Below are 16190 nucleotides of genomic sequence, written 5' to 3' on the forward strand. Positions count from 1 at the left end.
TACACTTCATGTTTCTATCTAAATATGCTAATTAGTATCATACTATGTTCTAAGCCATGAAATAGTTTCTTGGCATATAGATATTAGTTGGTTAGCATTTAAAAGGTCCTGACACCCACCAATGCCAGTGTGTGGAGAGGGGGTATTTTGCCACCCATACAACAGGACCCCAGACACCAGCTACGTGTCCTACAACTCAACTTGATTTTGACACTTTCCACACGTTAAGGATTCAGTCCTGCAAGTCTGCTCCACCCCCCCACCCTCCACCACACCCCCCACCATGCCCCCACACCCTTGTCATTTTACATGCAATTGCACGCTTAGATTGTCACCTGTAATTCTGATTGACTAGAAATCAGAGGTTTCCATGATCCCCTTCTTAGGTTTAATTGCCTTGCTAGAGAGGCTCACAGAACTTAGACAAACATTTTTTTTTAAGATTTTTTTATTTATTTGACAGATCACAAGTAGGCAGAGAGGCAGGCGGAGAGTGAGAGAGGAGGAAGCAGGCTCCCTGCTGAGCAGAGAGTCTGATGTGGGGCTCCATCCCAGGACCCTGGGATCATGACCTGAGCTGAAGGCAGAGGCTTTAACCCACTGGCTACCCAGGTGCCCCTAGACAAACATTCTACTTACTAGACCATTGGTTTATGATAAAAGTATGTAATGCATGAATGGAGAGGTAGAAGAAATGCATAGGACAAGGTCTGCAGAAAGAGCACAGGGCAGCCATGCCCTCTCCAGGCATGCCACTATTGCCATATCTTCCTGTGATCGGCAACCTGGATGCTCTCTGAGCCCCTTTATTTTGTTTTGTTCTGTTTTGTTTTGTTTTATGGATGCCTCAGTATAAAGGAATGATTGATTAAATCATTGACCACTGGTTGTTAAACTGAATCTCCAGCCCCTCCCCCTACCCTGGAGGGTAGGAGTGGGGAGTGGGCTGAAACTGAATGTTTCAGTCCTCTAATCACATGGTCAGTTCTGACAACCAGCCTCAGTCCTTGGGTGCTTTCCAAAAGTCACCCCATTAACATAAGCAAAAAATAACTTTATTATTCTCAACACTTAGGAAATTCGTAGGGTTTGGGGAGTGGTGAGCCAGGAACCTTGGACAAAAACCAAATAAATATATACAAGAAATATATTTTGGTCATCTGAATGACCAAATGTACATTTTTTCTTATAAATCACAATATCACAGCATTAAATATTAAAGTGCATGTGTTAGTGTAGGGTTTGCAAATAGAAAAGTAAGAAAATCATGCTTTAGATTAATAAGAAAAATACTGAAATTATTTTTCAATATTTTTAATTTGAATTAAATTAAAATTCAATTTAATTGAATTTTAATTGATTTTTAATTTTAGAAATTAAAAATCCTTGAGTCAAACTGTCTGAGTGGTTCTGTTCCACTTTGAGCTCCTTTGTCAGTTGGTACCACTTAAAAGATAATAAACAATGAGTAATTTTAGAACTGAATATGTTCCAGGCACTAGAGATAGATGCAACTTGAGTAGGTGACTGACATCTAACAGTAAGAAGTGTAATAATGAATTATAGTGGTAACAGGGGTGTTACAAAGGGAAGAGGGATCATATCTGCAGGAGAGAATTAAAGAAATATTCACAAAGGAAAAGTCATTTTAGTAAGGTCTGGTAGAATGAATATGGCACTGCCTGGTGTTCAAGATTGGAGAGTATCCAAGGACTCACAGATGCAAAACGTGTAAATGTGAGAATTTGGTAGTCTTTGTGGCTCAGTGTTTGTGTGTGTGTGTGTGTGTGTGTGTGTGTGCGTGAAGCTTATCTACCATGCAGCCAGTGCACAGCCATGTGGGCAGCAAATTAGGGAAATACCTCTCTCTTTACAAAAGGACTTTTACTTTATCCTGTCAAAGACAGGGACTGGCTAAGGAATTTCGAGTCAAGAAGTAACAATGTGGCTGTGCTTTGGAAAATTGATTGAAGTGGTTTGAAATTGAAAGCAGAAAAGCCAATTAAGAGTTTATTGTAATGGCTTAAAAGGAAGAAAATTAGAATGAAGATGTAGTAACGGAGAAAGACGCAGCCCTTAGAAAGGAGAAGCAAAGGGCTAGAATGACTGACGGCAAATGGAAGTTGGCGGGAGGACGGTGATCGCTCTCTCTAACCTGGTAGATAGATTCAGAGTAGGACAAGACAAAGAATGCAAGAACAGTAATTTTGTTGAAGAGGAGCCACCCTTATTTTGTTGAAAATAAGCCACTCTTATTTTCTATGTTTTTTACTTTCCTTTCTAGTTTCTTTATGTATGCTAGCTAATGTTCTGGTTATGTCCAACACACTTGTTCTTCCATACTTCATTATGAAGTCTTTGAAAGAAGAAACCAAATTTAGGATGTCTTTCTGTTCTCATCGATTCCAGTTATTACCAATCATTGACACAATAAGCATTTATTGAGTACCCAAAATATGGCATTCAGGAGATGCTGAGATACATAAAATATGCCTTAAGTGCATTACAGAAACTCAGAAGAGGTGACATTTATAGTAACGAGAAAATATGAGCAGGAAATTGCTCAAAAATGCCTATAAAAAGTGGATAATGATATTATAGGTAGAGAGAATAAATTTAAAGATTCATAGGCTTTAAATGATAAGTATGTTGGAGGCAGTAGATGGTTCTGTGTGGCCGGAGAGCTGCACACAGAAGAAAGTCATGTAGGCTAAAAAAGGTAGACTATGTCAGATTGTGAAAGGTTTGTTGTGTCTTATCAAGAAATTTAAGGGATTATTTGGAATTTGTTTCTTTGTTAAACACTGAGAGATGCCAATTATTTTAATCAGGAGAGTGATATGGACACACAATTTTAAAGGGTGCCTCTTTTCATAAGACAGGATGGACGGGGTCCCCGGGTGGCTCAGTTGATTAAGCCTCTGACTTCAGCTCGGATCATGATCCTGGGGTCTTGGGATCGACCCCCATGTGGAGTCAAGTCAAGTCAAGCAGCCTTGCGTTTCGCTGGGCTCCCTCAGGAGGAGTCTGCTTCTGTCTCTGTCCCTTCCCCTGCTCCTGAACCCTCTCTCATACATGCACTCCCTCTCTCTGAAATGAAGTCTTAAAAAAAAAAAAAAATGAACTGAAGAGAACAGATGCTGAATGTGTTAGCACATAGTTATTTTAGTGCTAAATAGAGTTATTAAACTCTGTTCATGTGTGTGTTGTGTGTGTGCACATGTTTGTTTGTGATTTCTAAAAAAAAATGCACATTGAAAAAAAATGCACATTGAATATGTATGTTTTTTAGGGAGGCATAAAGATACAGAACTTTTTTTTTTTAAGATTTTATTTATTTATTTGACAGAGAGAGATCACAAGTAGGCAGAGAGGCAGGCAGAGAGAGAGGAAGGGAAGCAGGCTCCCCGCTGAGCAAAGAACTCTATGCTGGGCTTGATCCCAGGAAGCCTGGACCATGACCAGAGCCAAAGGCAGAGGCTTTAACCCACTGAGCCACCCAGGCGCCCCAGAAAACTTGTTAGTATTTCAAAGTAGAATCGACCATTTGAAAATAGCACCCTAGGCTTGGAGATTAACATCGAGGCAGTCATGTTGACATGTGCTTCCATGTGTGGTCGACCTTTGGTCATAAAGAATCCCAGTACTCACAGTAGGGAAAGAAAGCTGACATCAACAAGAAGGCATGAGAGTAATAGTTCAATTACCAGTGAAATTAGGAACCCTGGTTTTCAAAGTTTTTCTTAATTGTACAAATTGATTTCTTTAAAGACACGAGTTTGATAAATAACATGGTTGGGCTCACATAGAAACTTACAAATGAAAGTGTCTCTGGGCACGTTCTACTTTCTTAAGTTACTATATTATTAAACTATCATTTGTATATAAATTTAAATATTTATATTGAGTTTACATATGTATATTTTTATATGACTGTCAATGGATACGTTAAATGTGTAATCCTTTGATTGGGAAAGATGACTCAGAACACTTGTGTGCTGATGAAGCCTACTCTTCTTTTGAGCTGCCTGAGCAGAGCACTCTGATAAATTGAACATAACCTTTTTAGTGTAGCTCAATGATAAATGTTTCATTACTTTATGACAGAGTAGAATAGAAAAATGATATTTGTTTTATACTTTGATCCTGGACATCTGGCCAAAACGAAAACAAAAACAAAACAAAAAATAGAAAGAAAGAAAAAGTAGAAATTTCTGTCTTAACTCCAAAAAATTCAAAAGGAAAAGGGATTACATATAATATTTGGATTAATCTGCTTCTTAAAGTGACTCATTCAATTACAACAATATGCATAAATGTGCATACACATCCATGTATATATATATATATATATATAGATATGGAAGTAAAATAAAAAATAATTGATAGTCTATTATGGTAGGGGAGATATACTTTATTTGGTCTCCAAACTGGAGAATTAGACCTCTTTGAGGAAGTTGTACAAGATAATGATCGTCAGAATAGAGAATAGAGATTCGGCATTTAATTTTTTGTTCAATATTTATTCAGTTTGTTCTTTCACATGCTTTGCAAATATGTAGAGAGCTTATTTGTTTATTTTCTCTCTTGCTCACAAGAATGTGAACTGCAAGAAAGCAGTGACATGGTTCACCTGGATTATACCTTGTACTACTAACTATGCCCACACAGCAATAGGCCTTCAATAAACATTGATCAGTGGGTGAGTGCCAATTTCTGAACTGTGTGTTAGGTATATGGTTCTGAACAAAACAAGTGTAGCCTACTATATTAACATCCAGCTGAGAGGGTGGTGGAGCTAGGATAAAAAAATTAAATACTTGGTCAATAAATATTTAATGATAATTGTGTGGGACAATAGGAAGAAAAAAGGACTTTTTTTTCAGATGTGAAAGTGTTACTCTTTTTTGATAATAAAACTTCCACATTGCCATAAAATATGCAGTCTACAAGGCTCGCCAAATTACTTAAATTTAGGCTCAAAAGTTAAGGAAAATGTAGTTTAAGAACTTCTGGAAGTGTTTATTCTAGAATTCAGGGTGTGAATTTGCATATAGTTACTAATGGTCTTTTGTTAGCATAAAAGGCCTTTAGAGATTACAGGTAGTATTTTTTTTTTCATTTTATTTCATTTTATTTATTTTCAGTGTTCCAAAATTCATTGTTGATGCACCACACCCAATGCTCCATGCAATATGTGCCCTCCTTAATATTCACCACCAGACTCACCCAACCCCTAGCTCCCCTCCCTTCCAAAACCCTCAGTTTTGTTTCTCAGAATCCACAGTGTCTTATAATTTGTTTCCCGCTCCGATTTCCCCCAACTCACTTAAAGGAGCTGCATTAAACCTTTAAGATGCAGATGTCCCAACATGAGTTTTCAGACACAGCTCTAGGAGGAAACCTTACTGATTACTAAATTCAGAATATGTTTGTAAAAGTTTTCATCTCCCCATTTATTTAAAATGCTTCTTCTACAAACTAGTTAATGTTTAGAATTATCTCTCTCTTCTTGCATGAAGAGTTACTTTCCTAAAACTAAATGGGATTCACTGTTTCAAGACTACAGACAAAATTTTGTTTGCTAGAATCAATCCCAATTGCGGCAACTAAAGAAATTTATAAGTTAATAAAATTATAGGAAATAATAAATTCTTTTTTTTAAAGATTATTTATTTATTTATTTGTCAGAGAGAGAGAAAGCGAGCACAGGCAGACTGAATGGCAGGCAGAGGGAGAAGCAGGCTTCCTGCTGAGCAAGGAGCCCGATGTGGGACTTGAACCCAGGATGCTGGGATCACGACCCAATCCGAAGGCAGCCGCTTAACCAACTGAGCCACCCAGAGGTCCCGGGAAATAATAAATTATAATATGAGGTACATAATATACTTTTTGACACCTTTGTAGCCTTTGTTGTATTTACTCAACCCTGTTTCATCATGAAGGAGTGGGAAGATATGCAAACTCAGGTTTTTGAAAGAAGTATACAGAAATAATCACTCTCCCTATAGAAGGAGACTTCTTTTAGAAAGTTAAAAACATCTTTAAAAAAAAAAACAGAAAACAAAAAAAACAACCTTGCCCCAGATCATTTGAAAGTTTACAGAATTTATTTTTAATTAAGTTATATGTAAAACTTCGTGAAAATATCTATTCCATAATCTGATTACCTTCCCACTGAGTCCTTTCTGTTTTAGTGCAGTTTGAAATCATGCCACAGCACGTGTGTCACTCATTCCACAGATTTGGTGTTGTCTCCCATCTCACTGAGCAACTACTACGGTCTATAACACATACCTACCAAGACATATATTTTGATTTCACTCAGTTACTTCCTATAATTATTCCAGCTACTACAGCCATTGGAATTTATTTGTATTTTATGATGTGATGTCATGGCGTTCCCAACTGGTCTTGGTGGTGCATCTTTCAGTGGTTCAGTCTCTGTTGATGGACCTTCCACTGCTTACTTATACAGCTCTTGTGAGGCGTTATAAAAGGACTTCCTAAGTACTTAGATAGCCAAATTCATTATTAGTTTTTTACTCAATGGTCAGTAATACTTACTGAATATTTACTTTTTGCTATACTGTCTTACCTTGTTTAATCTTTAAACCACCCTATTGGGTAGATACTAGTATCATTCTCACATTATAAGTGAGGAACTTGGTGGTTATGAAGTAATTTGGCAATAGCCATTTAGCTGGTAAATAGGAAGACTGGGAAGCAAACCAGGATTTTCTGTTTCAAACATAAGCATGCTTAAGCTTGTACTATGAATAGATGGATATGTTGAATTACAGCTTCAGGAGGAGACAATTTATCTTAAATAATAAATGAGTGAATAAGTGAGTGAATTAGTACATAAAATGTCTCTCAACCCTAAAGAAAGGCAGGAATATTATCAAGAAATGGGGGAAATTTCTAATCTATAGGTTGCTTATCTTTGATATTCACATTTTGGTTCTTAGCTTCAAAATAGGAAAATAACAAGTTTATGTATGAGAAGCATAGGCATATTAACAGCCCTTTCATTTCCCTCAAGTATTAGGAGTCTAAAAACACATTCAAGGGCCATATGGGTGACTCAATCCGTTAAGCCTCCAACTCTTGATTTTAATTCAGGTCAGGATCTCAGGGTTCTGAGATGGAGCCCTACATTGGGTTCCATGATTCTCTCTATCTCCTTTTGCCCCTCATGCCCCTGCTCGCTCAAAATAATAAAAATAAATAAACAAAAAATATACATTCAAATTTGTTTTTGTGGTATGCTCTTTATCATATAAATTATGTGAATTAATAGATGATTTATCAATAAGTATATGTTTGATATTTGTGAAACTCCGCTTTCAGTACTTTTTAACATATTTTTTTTTTTTAATCTCACTAAAGTCATCTGGGAAATGCCATAAAAATATCTCACTATAAATTATTCAATTTTTTACTTATTTGCCCTCACTTAATTCAGTTATGAATCCCCTTAACCTAGCTAATGGACAGCTACTGTAATCTACTGTCATGGAAATAAAATAATATTATGTGGTAAGAAGAAACTACAAGATAATGAAAATATAACTAACTTATTATGTATTTATACCCATGCATACTTTCTGATTCAGAACCTTAATGTGAATTTTCCTTGCCATTTCAAAATTCAGTTACATCTCCCATGAGTTTATTCTGATGTTGTTTTTGTGAAAATACAAAATTTAAGGAATTTAAAGGAGATCTCTTTTGCTTTCCCCTATAGAAAATGGAGGATTTTTGGCAAATAAAAGGAGGACACATATCTTTTTTCTGGTCATTTTGTATTTTCTTATCTTGCACTCCTGCTTTCTCAAGTCCTTTTTGACAATGAATGAGCTATATTCTGAGTTCTGGCATTTGCAGTGATTTGATAAAAACTTCCTCACTGTCCTTAAACAGGACACTCTGGATGTCAAATAACCAATTCTTTGTTGGCAATGAAGGAAGTTCTTCCTGCTTTTATCCATACAATGGGGAGTTTTACAGAGTTGGATGAATTTCTGATTTTATTTTTATTTTTATTTATTTATTTATTTAAAGATTTTATTTATTTATTTGACAGATCGTAAGTAGGCAGAGAGGCAGGCAGAGAGAGAGAAGGGAAGAAGCAGGCTCCCTGCTAAGCAGAGAGCCCCGTGCCTGGCTGGATCCTAGGACCCTGGGATCATGACCTGAGCCAAAGGCAAAGGCTTTAAACCACTGAGCCACCCAGGCGCCCCAGAATTTCTGATTTTAGAAAAATGTGGCAAATTCTTGCTGATTATGCTGCAAATTCATCCAGGCTCCATGTTGTTTATTCATGATTTAAATGCAGCATATACTACGATGTACTTTACATCTATAGATTATTTGGTGGAATGCTCCATTAATTTCACCATTTAGAAGTATTTTTTTTTATTTGTTCCTTTGTTTTGCTGTAAATAAAACAAGATCTATACAGGGAGTATATTGATGGCACGCTAGAACATAGACTGGCTGGGAACCCAGCTCCCCATTCATTAGTATGGGAAACTTGAGCAAGTTGCTTATACTTTTTAATGTGTCAGTTTCTTCCTCTATAAAATTAGGATCATGAAATACCTACTCTAGATGGATTTTTAAGGGCAAAATGAGTCTTTATTTTAAATACTTAGAAAAGTGCCTTGCACATTAAAAAAAAAAATCAATAAGCATTAGCTAACATTACTATTTTTAATATACCGTTTTTTCTTTTTATCAAACTCAAACACGAAGCTGATGAAATAAGCAAAAGGCACAAGAAACTATGTTTATGTGCTCATATCAAACTGATGGATGAGTTCCATTTTAGAATGTGAAAAATGATAGAACAATCATGCAGGTGCAGAGAAATTAATATATGTAGATATTTGGGTATTTCATTATTTTTATGCTACTGTTTCTAAATAAAGCAGGATGCTTTCAACACCTCAGAAAGGATTTTTAAAATGGATTATAGACTATCAATGTTGTTAACTATGTAAAATCTACATACAAATGTAGCTGAAATTGAACTGAGAAATGAAACAGGCTTGATCTGAAGATAAAAATAACAAGAAAATTAAGTTAAAAATAACCTTAAAATATTGCATTGCATGACTTTGTTCTTCATCATTTTTTTAAGATCTCAGAACAGTGTCATTTTCCTGCATTTTAGCTTTTTACACTATTGAAGTTTAATAGCCAGGACAGCTTGAAACATTTAAGAAAACAACATTTTAAGATTTAAATTTTAATCATATCTTATTGAACTTCCTCACATTTATTAGTAGAAATAAATAGTAACATTAGCGCAATTAATATTATTTTAATTCTCATTTAGTCATTTTATGATTGTAACTTATAATGAAAAAGGATCAAGGTAAGGCCCTTTTCATTTTTATCCTTTAAGAAATATTCTGTTTTTAATGGTTCTAAACTTTTGGTAGTTTTCAAAATTACTTTTTTCCTTGGCCTGGGGTACTGGGTGTGTTTTTCCTAAGGAAGAAGAGAGAAAGAAAAAGAAAGAGACAGAGACAGAGAAGAGGGAAGGAGAGGAAAGGAAAGGAAGAAAAGAAGTTGAGAGAGAGGGAGAAAGTAGTGTGTAGTTAGGAAAGGGATTAGAAAGGCATTTTGGTAGCATTTATCATGTTAGCAGAAACAATCAGATCAGTGTTTTTGCTTTGTTTTAGCTTTCATAACACCACAAGTAACTGAAGAAATTAACAATGAGTGTAACAGATTACCTATGCTTATAATTTATCTTCTAACACAGCATGTAAGTATTTGTCATGCTAAAAGAAAAAGGCCACCATAATAAATTCTCTTGTAGCTCTTCTGAAGTAAGTGAAAAAAATCTGAAGAATTCTCTAAAGTCACCATGAAGCTTTGGCTGCACATTGAAGTGCAATATTCTATGTCCCAAGAGTTGAATATTCAGATGACTGCACCACCCAGGGACCCCTAAGTTTTTGTCGTTGTTTTCTTTTTAAGTAAAATCTTTGCCCAAAATTGGTGGGGCTTGAACTCACAAGAGTTATGTGCTCTACTGACTGAGCCAGCCAGGCACCCCAGTTCTAAGATTGCAAAATACCCTAATTTTACCCCTTTCTCTCTAGCCATAGCCTCCCTCCTTTTTCATTTGTCCTTTTAAAATTTCCTTGTGTCCCATCCTTCTGCTCTGCTTTCATTATTTTTTTAATCCCATTAATCACCTCCTCTATGGAAGCAGTGATGTTGTGAAGACCTCCTTCCACGTGCTCATTTTACCTTTTTGTTCTTTCTGTTGTTTTAACATTTTGTATATCAAACCCCCTCCACCTGCAGTGCCACTGAACGTAAGTTGATATTACTCATTATCTCCAATGTCTACAGCAGTAGTATCAGTAGAATGTAAAATAAGCAAGTGAACATCAGAAGCCACTCTTTATCCTCCATCAAATTAAAACAATAATAAAACAGTCACACCTTAAAATACCACAGAAATGCAAATAGCCACTTATGGGGTCATCTTTTAAATGTTCCTAACTTGAAGCCAATGATCAGCTCCTTTTGTGGCATATGAAAGCTTATATTTAGGATTGTCAAGTGTAAGTCATTAAGCAATAAGCCACATATATTTTGTTTGTGCTTATAAATCAATGATAACATTTGTGAAACAGGATTGAGGGTACTAATTATGTCAAGTAAGAAAAAGTAGGTAGATCTGGCTGACATTAGTTGGAAGGTTCTTTATTAAATGTAAGAAACCCAAATACAGTTAGCTTTTCATTTAATCAAGTCGTGTTTCCAGTATAAATGAATGGCTATTGAAGTCTTTATATCCCGTACTTTTCTTAAATGCTTCGCTGAATGTTTAATACTCTGGCATCCCAGTTTGGAGCTTCTTTTAAAGGAGTCTTTCATAAAACTTGGGACAGAAACCTGCTCTAGATGACCACATGAAGAGCTGTACAAAAGAGAAACAGATTATAAAAGCTCACTGTTACTTGGTTGCTTAAAATTTCTCTCTTCCTCTTTCTTAAAAAAAAAAAAAAAAAAGGCATTAATCAATGGCCTACTTTAGTTTCTAGAGCCTTAAATGGTTGAAAATTTTACATAAAGGCTCATACAAAATCATTTTATTAAGTGAAAAGGGAACTAGACAATCTTTCAAAATTAAGCAAACAAAAATTTAGCCAAGATAATAAAGACAGCTTTTTAACACATTCAGAATTACTTTACTTCACATACTATTTTAAATTATGTAAATCAATACGCTCACCCAGAGTTGCTGTGAATAGTCTTCAGTGTTTTGGCTACCTTCTAGAATCAGTCTTTATGATAAGCATTCCCTACAGTGTCCTCTGTCCATTGGAAGTGCATGGTGCTGGAGGAAGGGAGACCTGGGTCCTACCCTGTTTGAACCACTTCTGTATATTAAATCTGATGTGTTAAGACAGTTGACGCTCAGCAGGATTACATTATCTGGAAAGGAAATTCATAATTTGTTCGGTGACTTTTTCATTAGTTTATTGCAAGAAATAAATGAAACATTATCTGTTTCTAAAAAAGAGATTGCAACTACAGATTAATTGATGTAATTGTATTCAAGTGAAACTTTACTACTTGGCTGGGTCCCATTAAGGTTTAGTTTCTTTCTACACCTGCAGATGGTTACTGTCAATCGCCAGAAGAAATGGATGATAAAACATAGACAGATTCTTAGAAATTCTGCCCCATTTGTTGAAAAGCAACCCAAGTCTTAATGAAACCAACAGACAGTTTCCAAGAAAGTGTTTTAGGACCTTTGCCATATGGCACAGTTTGAAGGGTAAGAAAAATACAAGAAAAAAATTTGTGGGAAGAATCTAAGTATTATTTTTTTCTTCCAAAATATAGTCCACTGATGATATAAATTCTGACTCTCTGAAATTTAACTGATTATATTCAATTATTCTTTTGTTTTAATCAACACAGATATTTCAACTAACCAATTCCATCTATAATAACAATGATACTGATTCAGTAGAATTAGCTATTTACATTAATAAAAATACATTATTGTTGCCAAACTACTACTTCATTTCATGCATCTCCAGACAATCTCTGAGGACCATTTTCCAAAACACTTTCCAAAACATCTTTTGGCACTTTAGATCTTAACAACTTGTGAGTAAGTTTAAAAATGTTTATTTTAAAATGCCATGTAAATATAATCATTTTTTAGTTTATATAAATGAATTATAATCAGAATTTTGTCTGCTGCAGTGTAGTGGTGGGAGAAACTAGGTTCTTGAGATAATACACTTTTTTAACATTTGAAGTCATTTTTATTTTGTTTTCTGTTACAACATATAGCTCTTTAAAAGGAACATGGATCAACCTGAGTTTAGAAGAAGAAACAGGGGGTTTCATATCTTATGAGCATCAAAAGAGGTAAAAGAGCATGGCAGTTTAGCCTAAAGAATAATATATTCAAGCATCAAAATAGAAATTTTGAAGTATTTGAACAGATGACATTTTGAAGAAACATAGGTCAACTAGTGTCCTTACAGAGAGATGATAATAGTTCCTGACTTGGAAGATGCATTTTCAGGAGTAAAAATTACCTTTTGAGAGCATGTAAACCAGCCATTCAACGACAGTCGATAAAACCATATTTTCCATATCTAGCATTTATGCTAAGGGTCTTGGCCCCATAATTATTGTGTAAGGGTATTCCACTCTGGAAACTTGTCTTCGATTAGGGACAAGAGTATGTGTCTCACTTCATCTTAAAATTCGCACAGGTACTTGGGTCACCAGTAGCTTTAATTTATTTGCATCACCCCCAGGACCCAACATGGTAAAATAGCACGAGTCTTCCTGGTATGTAAGTTCTTTAGGCATAAGATGTTAATCGGTGCTGCAGTAAATAAAGAAAAACTAGATTCTCCCTCTACCCTAACTCTGTCCTCCAGAATAGAGTAACATTTTGGTTTAAGAATCTATTTTCCGGGGCATCTGGGTGGCTCAGTGGGTTAAAGCCTCTGCCTTCGGCTCAGGTCGTGATCCCAGGGTCCTGGGATCGAGCCCCATATCGGGCTCTCTGCTCGGCAGGGAGCCTGCTTCCTCCTCTCTCTCTCTCTGCCTGCCTCTCTGCCTACTTGTGATCTCTGTCTGTCAAATAAAATAAATAAAAATCTTTAAAAAAAAAAAAAAAAGAATCTATTTTCCAAGGTGGATGTGACAATCACCAGAGGTGGACTGTGCCAAGTTTCTGTCAGGTGACACTCCTCCTCCACTGAGAAGGTCAAGGCTGAGGGAGTAGAATTAGTTTTAAGAAGTAATCCAAGAGGACAACAGTGTTGCTGTTACTCTGCCAAGAGAACAGTCGATAAAAAGGTGCAAAATGCAACAAAACCTTTAACTCAGAGAAGCATCATCAGCGTCACCAGCAGCAGCAACAGCAGCAGCCACCACCACCACCAGGACCCGCAAATGGACAACAAGCCAGCAGCCAAAATGAACACTTGACTATTAATCTGAAGAATTTTAGGAAACCAGGAGAGAAGACCTTCACCCAACACAACCAGCAATTTGTGGGCAGTCCTCCTCCTGACCTCACTGAGGATGAGAAGAGGAAACTCTTTGAGAAATATGGGATGGCAAGTGGAGTCTTCATTCCTAAGGAGAAGGGCTTTGGCTCTATCCACTGGCAAACAGGAACACTAGGGGAGATCTCGCAAGCAGAGCTGGTCAATGTGCCGCTCCATGGAAAGCGGCTGAGTGTGTGCTCTGCCTGCCGCAGCGCACCCAGTGCAGTCCGAAACCTTCCTTGGTGCGTTTCCAACGAACTGCTGGAGGAAGCCTTTTCCATGTTTGGCCAGGTGGAAAGGGCTGTCATCACTGTGGATGATCGAGAAAGGCCCCCAGGGGAAGGAACTTGAATTCTCAGGGAAGCCAGCTGCTCGGAAAGCTCTGGACAGGTGCAGCGAAGGCTCCTTCCTGCTGACCGTATTTACTCAGTCTGTGACTGTGGAGCCCATGGACCAGCTGGATGATGAAGACGGACTTCCCGAGAAGCTGGTGATAAAGAGTGAGCCATTTCACACGGAGTGAGAGCAGCCACCCAAATCTGCACAGCCTGGCTCCTTGGAGTATGAGTATGCCACGTGCTGGAAGGCACTCAGAGACGGAGAAGCAGCAGCAGGACCAAGCGGACCGCAGCATCAAGGGACTTGTGAGAAGTTGGAGACGGAGGCTGCCCGCCATGACACCAGTTCATGCTCATGAGACAGAATTCGATGTAGCATCAAGAACTTTGGGGGATGGAAGCGCTGCACAACCAAGAAAGGCAAAAACGGAAGTAACTGGAGCTCAGACGGGAGGAGGAGCGCAGGCACTGTGAGGAGGAGATGCGGCGGCAACAGCAAGAAATGAGGCAATTACAGCGGGAAGGATTCAAGGGAACGTGCCCTGATGCAAGAGAACAGGAGATACAGATGGGCCGGGTGGCAATGGGAGGTGCTGTGGGCATCAACAACAGAGTCACCGTGCCCCTGCTCCAGTGCCAGCTGGCACAGCTCCTCCAGGACCTGTCACCATTATGCCAGATGGAACCTTGCGATTGACCCTACCAACAACTGAATGCTTTGGCCCAGCTGTACAGTGGAAGAAATTGGGGCAATTAGTGGAACCCCGCCTCACCCCCACCCTGCATTCAACCATGCAGCTCCTGGAGCTGAATTTGCTCCAGATGAACATCTCTGATACTAACAAAAATCTCCATGTCTAGTTTCCCATAAACCCTTAAAAGAAGGACCCTAGCCTAGCCTGAATTCTGCCATGGAAAAGTGTTAGGGGTTTCTCCCAATAGTTGGGTCTTCCTTGCCCGCACTACTCTGAGGGAGTTTGGGGGAGGCTGAGGGTGAGGGAGGGGCGGTATTTAACAAATCAGTTCTGTGCGGTTTATCATTTAGCAAGTTGATTCTGTGTGGTGCATTCCTGAAGTCTCCCTTGATTGTTGAGGGCCTGGGGGTGTGGGTGGGGAGGAACTATGGCAAAATGGATCCAGTTAGAGCTCCCATTAATCTTGATCATTCCATTCTTTACTCATCCTGTTGTATTTGCTTTCTTGTTCTTATACCCTGGAAACCCAGAGACACTGCCGCATACACCACAAAACCAAACCTCCCCCAGTGACCTTAGTCTCGTTGTTCCATTCACTCACAGGTGGGAATCCAGGCAAATGTCCACAGAGGTCACAGACAAGATACATATGGTTCTATTATATCCCATGTATTACCCCTTATGTCCTAAGGAAGACATTTTCTCTTAGAGATTTTCATTTGGATTGTACCTTTAAAAAAATCTCATGTTAAGTTGCCTCCAACTTTTTTCTTGGGTAAGGACAACCCAGGAATGGCCCTTTTGTGTCTTTGATGTTGCTGTTCACAGGTTTCTTGATAGACCTAGTACTATCTTGGGAGCAAGGTTTCTTTGTGCTGAAGGTTGGACAGTTGCTCTTACCCTTGCCTATCCTAGGTAGTTATGTTGTGCATTTTTTCCCCCCACTAGTGTACCATGTTTGATTTGTCCCTGATGTCTTTGGAGTTTTTCTGAGAAATGTAGCAGTAATGCAGTAAACTTATTAAAATACATTTTAAGCCTTAAAAAAAAGGGGGGGTGGTAAGTGATCCACATGGGAGGCATATTAATGACCCTGATAGCAAGACTTGGTTTTCTGTGGCTTTTTTTTTTTTTTACTTTTAATTTAATTCTTTCTTCTCTTCACAGGCAGCAATAGTACGGGAATTGCCATTTCATAGTAAAACTTCCCTCAAGTTACTGCATTAGAAGCACAGTTTAATTACTACATTCATATTAATCATGAGTTTTGTTTTATTTGGCTCAAATACTTAATCAAATTTAGGGAAGCACAAAGAAGTAATAATACAACTAATATTGCAAAGAAGTAAACATATCATAATATAAAAACTCAAAACTATATATCCTACTTATTTTTTTATATCCTAGTTATTTTTTGCTTAACCCTATTATTTAAGGTGGTATATTGTTACAGGTTGTTTCATTTTTTTGTTCCCCTTCTCATTTATTTGTCATGAGAAGTGTTCAATCAGAAGCCATCACACCTCTTATTAAGAATATTACACAATTTATGTAAGGAGAGGATGGGAAACTATCTTGAATAATTGCTATAGACG

The 16190-nt window shown here is 37.5% G+C and overlaps 1 protein-coding gene and 1 pseudogene across 1 annotated transcript in view; both read left to right on the top strand.

The window, feature by feature from the left end:
• The window catches only part of KCND2 (potassium voltage-gated channel subfamily D member 2), a 489118-nt gene that overhangs the window by 55598 nt on the left and 417330 nt on the right, over positions 1 to 16190 (top strand). The window lies entirely within an intron of this gene.
• Positions 6396 to 14736, top strand: LOC131830032 (non-POU domain-containing octamer-binding protein-like; annotated as a pseudogene).

This window comes from Mustela lutreola, chromosome 4 (genome assembly GCF_030435805.1).
Source record: "Mustela lutreola isolate mMusLut2 chromosome 4, mMusLut2.pri, whole genome shotgun sequence".
Lineage (NCBI taxonomy): Eukaryota > Metazoa > Chordata > Mammalia > Carnivora > Mustelidae > Mustela > Mustela lutreola.